The sequence below is a fragment of the Rattus rattus genome, chromosome 1 (genome assembly GCF_011064425.1).
Source record: "Rattus rattus isolate New Zealand chromosome 1, Rrattus_CSIRO_v1, whole genome shotgun sequence".
Lineage (NCBI taxonomy): Eukaryota > Metazoa > Chordata > Mammalia > Rodentia > Muridae > Rattus > Rattus rattus.
This window is the reverse complement of record NC_046154.1, coordinates 121,338,194-121,343,915: the sequence shown is the minus strand read 5'-3', so window position 1 is coordinate 121,343,915 and position 5,722 is coordinate 121,338,194. Positions and strand designations below refer to the sequence as shown.

At 42.7% G+C, this 5,722-nt stretch overlaps 1 pseudogene; it reads right to left on the bottom strand.

Moving 5' to 3' along the window:
- Nucleotides 1–1,716: 1,716 nt before the first annotated feature.
- On the bottom strand, nucleotides 1,717–2,395 carry LOC116901194 (annotated as a pseudogene).
- Nucleotides 2,396–5,722: the final 3,327 nt, after the last annotated feature.

Sequence of the window (5,722 nt, the reverse complement as noted above, 5' to 3'; positions counted from 1 at the left end):
TGGCACTGCATTTAAGTGATATTTACATGAGGGTCTGCATGTAGGAATAATCAGAGAAGAGGTCACTGCGCTGGAGAGTGTCACTACATTTTCATGACTTAGGGGAATAGGCTTGGGGAGGGCAAGGAGTTTGGTGCTAGCCGTACTGATCCCATCCAATAGGAGGTTGAGTCTTCAAACTTTTCAAAGTGTGTGTGTGTGTGTGTGTGTGTGTGTGTGTGTGTGTGTGACCACCCTGAAGAGGTAACTGAAGCACATAGGTTGGATAGAGAACCATTATTGCATGTGTATGATGTTTAATTGTCTTTAGGATAATAGAAACTATGCCTGTGCCCTTCTATATAAAATGAGGAACCTCACATGTTGGTCTTCGAAATCTTTCAGCCCAAACCTCTTGCCATCCTTCTCTGATGCTGACTACTGCTCTGTAAATACTGACTTACCTCCTGCTTTGATGATTCTTACAGCATCGGAAAGAGGAGTTAATTGACCAAATCAAGTAATTATAGCAAGCATTAACAAATCACTCTGCACCAAGTACAGTGTTCTTAGCAGCCTACACACATAACTCATGTAATCTTCACTGCAGTGTTAGGAGATATATTTTGTTCTTGTCACTATCATAATCATCATTGTAAACATTCATTCCTTTAACAGTGAGTTAATGATGCTTAACTTTATTAACCATTATTTAGCTTTATGATGGCTAACTTTATGTGTCAACTCCAATGGGTCATGAGATTCATTGATTGAACACTATTTCTGAGAATGTCTTTGAGGGTGTTTCCCAGTAAGATTAGCCTTAGCCTTATAGGAATTTATATACTATAGGATAACGTTCACACTGTAAAAGACATTTGAAGAGGAATTCAGCAACACCGTGGTAAGCTGAGGGCACACAGATACTGTTTCTATTCTTAGATATATATTCCTGACCCAAAGCCACAGGAATAGGATCCTGAACAAGTGTAGAGAGGGAGGACCGGGGACGAGAAGATACAGAAGAAAGTTTGAGGCCAGAAGTCTTGCATAAGCTGATGGATCCTGCCAAGCAAATTCATTAAGAAGTTTTATAAGAACTTATGCAGCATCTTATATACAATTTGCAGGGGAGAGATGGGACAGAGTCAGTAGAAAGCTTTCATACAAAGGGACAAAGTCAGTGGGAAGCTAATCGAGCAAGGTCATGCAAAAGGAACACAGAATATCTCACAGCCCAAGCACTCAGTAGCCTTGGGACTGTAACACCAGTCTTCTTTAGGGGGAGTAGTCAAGGTCCCTTGGCTCCTTTGCCTATTAATTTTGTTGCACACATTAATATGCAGCTCAGGAATATCCATAGCCTTATTTCTAATCATCTCACATAATAGTAATCTTTTATTTAATAATACAATATCAGATAAGACATCAGCCATTATTCACCGGAAGTTCTCAGTAGGTGGCACTAGACATATTACAACAGGGTTGAGAGGTGCTTAGCAATTATTGTACGTGAGACAATTGCTTGAAGCTTTGTGGTTTTGTCAAGAGAAGCCGAATCAGGATTGCTTTTGAAATATTTGGACATCCAACCTGGTCATTTCTCCATCCTACAAGATGTTTCTGAAAGTTGTGTGATAAAATGCCTGCCCAGTGAGAGATGAGTTCTTCAAAGGAAGATTCCCCACTGGGAAAGCTTGAGCACTTTCTACACTTTCTCCTACCAGATGTCTTGTGTTATTTCACTCTGTGTAGGCTCCCAAGGGTCCAGGACCACTGTGGTGGATGTCTCTCTGAGGGGCCTGCTGACCTTCTCTCAGTGCACCTGAGTAGACAATAAAAGTAATCTGGGAGCTCCTGAGGAATGTCAGTTAAGTCACTTTTGTGGTGTCACATGTTACCACTAGTGGGCAATGACTCTCTTCCTCAAGACATTGCAGTTGTTAGCCATAAGCAAAATATGCTTTGGGAAGTTGTTGGCTGTTCCCTTCCAAGATCTCATTAACCTGAAAGCACAGGAAATACCTTTCTTCTACTCTGGGTTTACTGTTAATGTCACATGACCCAGGTCACCAATATTATATATCACATCAGCAGAAAGAAGCCAATCAGCTAGCTTTATTTTCAACATCCCAGGCCTCCAGGAGGGTCACTTTGCATCTTATGACAAAGATGTTACTGGGCTTGATGTCTAGGTAGACAGAGTTGTGAAAGATCTTAAGCCTCGAGAGAATCTGCAGAAGAATGCCTTAGAGTTTGGGTTCTTGGAAGTGGTTACCAGGTATAGCATTACTTTTTCAAACATAGCAGTTTACAAGCTCCCACCATTAGTTTATTCATTTGGAGTGATCACATGATCATCTTCTCCATCAGAAGAATAGTAATGTATCGCATGGGGGTGATGGCTAATTACCATACGAGCATTAGTGTTGTACAAATCCAATTTCTGATTTTTTTTTATTAACTTGCAGTATTTCTTATATATACATTTAAAGGTGTTATTCCCTTTCCGGTTTCGGGCAAACATCCCCTCCCCCCCTCCTTCCTTATGGGTGTTCCCCTCCCACCCTCCCCCATTGCTGCCTCCCCGACAGTCTAGTTCACTGGGGTTCAGTCTTATGGACCAGGGCTTCCCCTTCCACTGGTGCTCTTACTAGGATATTCATTGCTACCTATGAGGTCAGAGTCCAGGGTCAGTCCATGTATAGTCTTTGGGTAGTAGCTTGGTCACTGGAAGCTCTGGTTGAGTGGCATTGTTGTACATATGGGGTCTCAAGCCCCTTCAAGCTCTTTCGATCATTTCTCTGATTCCTTCAACGGTGTCCCGTTCTCAGTTCAGTGGTTTGCTGCTGGCATTCGCCTCTGTATTTTCTGTATTCTGGCTGTGTCTCTCAGGATCGATCTACATCCGGCTCCTGTCGGTTTGCACTTCTTTGCTTCATCCATCTTGTCTAATTGGGTGGCTCTATACGTATGGGCCACATGTGGGGCAGGCTGATTTGATGAGCCTGAAAAGGGTTTTGTAGAGCACTTTATTGAATAAATGCATCCATCCAGTCTCATAATGCACTTGGAGACTGTACCAAATTCTCTAGTTCCAGTTTTACTCCCAAGAATGCTTTTTCACAGCAGGAAGCCATGTTAGTTTCCTGTAGAAACTAGCACATTCTGATTTGCCTTCCTCTTCTACAATTTCCTCGAGATAGCTTCTGGTTTCCCTCTTGCTCTTTCCTTGAAGGAGTAATTTCTCTATAGGACTCTGGAGTGAATAATTGGTATTGACTAAAGACAAAGAGGTCTTCATATCGATGTTTATAGCTTTGGACAGAAAACTTTTCTTAAGAAATCTCTGGTTGGCTCAGCAAACTTTTGGGAGTGGAGTTGTCATTGGACCCCCAGTTTGCTCTTGCTATGTAGTATTGGTGTCTCCAGACATTTGGGAGAGGCTGAAACTGGAATCAGAAACACAGCATGTGGACTTCCCTTGTCTCTATTCTGAGAGGCAACAAGTTCATCTCTGAGCAGAGTCTCAGGATCCCCTAAGTCCTCATCCTCATTCCTCATGTATCTTTGCCAGGTCTCTCTGCTGTCTTCTCCCCTTTGAGTTGTCTCTTCTTCATCAAAGAAGAAGTTTAATTTTGTATTTAGTCCCTGCTTTGCACCCTCATCTCAATGAAGGACCTTACAGTGTGGGCAAGGAGATCTCTGAGAAGGGAACACTGAATCCTCAAAGGTAAGGAGATAAAAGCAGTCAGGTGAACAAACAAACCTCAGCTTCTCTTACAACTTTAGCCCACCCTTCCTTCTACCAATCAACACTCCTTGATCTGAATCCTAAAGAGCTGTACCAACAGCCAGGGTGACTCACACTCTCAAGGATTCTCCATAATCCACACCTTCCACTAAACAATGTTTGCAATGAAGGGATGAAGGATATAACGATGCATCTTAAAAGTAGATATGGAATGCATCTTCAGTAGGCAAGAACCTGGTATTACTGATGGCATTCTAGTTGCCTGGAGGTCAGTGATATGGAATGGTTGTATGTCTATCTCATGCTTTTACCATCATCTAAATGTTTCCTTTAAGAAGCTTCCTTAAAGGAGCATTCCCAAGTCACTGTGCATTAGCTTTCTTTCCAGCAAGTGAAGTTCTGGGAAGCTGTTTAGAGCCCTGAACATGAAATTCTCTGAGAAGCCCATTCTGAAACGCTTGTGGTTCTGTCCATAATAAACATTTGCTTTCATTTTAGATGTCAATAGGTACTTATTTTCCAGGCAGGGCTTCCTTGCTGGCTCTAGGATGTTTGATTGCTGTGCTGGATAATATGAAGGCTTTAAAGCCCACAGCAGCTGGAGGTCCAAACAGGACTACACAATCCACTTCTCCTCACAGCATGACACACATAGTAAGTGCTCAATGAAGATTTACTACAGACACGGACAGATTCTCAGGTAAAAGACAAATCAAATTGCAAAGAAATATCCAAAGTTTGAAGTTTGACACAACACACTGTGCAAAGGGAGTCAGTAAATTACTCATAAAGCAAACCACAGGTGCCTGAAGTGCAGGATAGTAATTTTTGTAGACTCAGGTGGGTTTATGCAGTCTTAGCATCCCTTGTTGGAATTATAGCCCCACAATTCAAATAGCTCCTGCTTCCTTGAAACACACAAAGCATGGGTATGAATTCCAAATCTCGCCCGTGGTGGGACCATGTGTCTTCACTGTTGAACTCTTCTGCTGCCCAAGAAAGTCGCTTGTTGGCACCTTCAGTGTCAGGTATCTTAATTTCATATTAATAAAAACACAGGGACACCCAGATCTTTCTTTGTATCACTTTTGTCAAAGCTAAGCACATTGAAATGGTATAGATTTCTCTGAGGTCTCATAGTTTCATGACGGGCTGGGATGTGAGTGAAAGCACTCCCGGTATGAGCTTCTCAGAACCCATGGTGGAAGGAAAGAGCTGACTACCAAAGGTTGGTCTCTGATCTCCACATGTATGCTGGCTCTCAGAGCCCCCACACATACCACATACTTACCCCCACACACACATACTCATGTTAAGCAGTGTAAAACACTTTGAGAAGTAACTTCCTCTTAGTTATTGGCTCTTGCACCCTATAGGAAGCAGAGTGAGGTTAGTGAAGCACCAGTCGCTTAAGAGCCAGCATGAGTCGATGTCCTCTAACCTCTGCATACAGAGGCAGAAGGAAAATTCCCTGGTAGTGGGAGATAATGAGCCCTCTTTTATTTTTTCTTCTCCTTAGTTTGTCTATAAGACGAGTTCCAATTCATAGTAATGTGATGATGCTTTGGGTCCTCTTTCCTATGCTGTCTTTGTATGTAATGAGTATCTCATAAACAGGCGTAACATGGGCAACTGTACAGCAGCTCTGTGGGGTTTGTTTTTCCCTCCAAAGCTGGATGGCGTCCCAGGAGAGCCCCCATAAGCGTGTGCCATGCTTGCTCTTAGACAATGAAAAGCTGAGAGGGAAATCTCTAGTTGCTCAGCAGCATCCCCCAGGAGGGGAGCACAGTGGGTCCCACTATCTGCGCCCTCTTCTCTGGTTTCATTGCTGAACTTGGAACCCACTGACCTATATCTATAGCCCTTCCTGTTGGCTCATTTGCTGGTTTCTCGCTATTTTAACAATGGATGTGAATCTGTAGCCTTCTTGTCAATTTTAATACCAAAGTCTTAAGATTTTTATTCTCCTTATGCCCCATGGGAACTTTC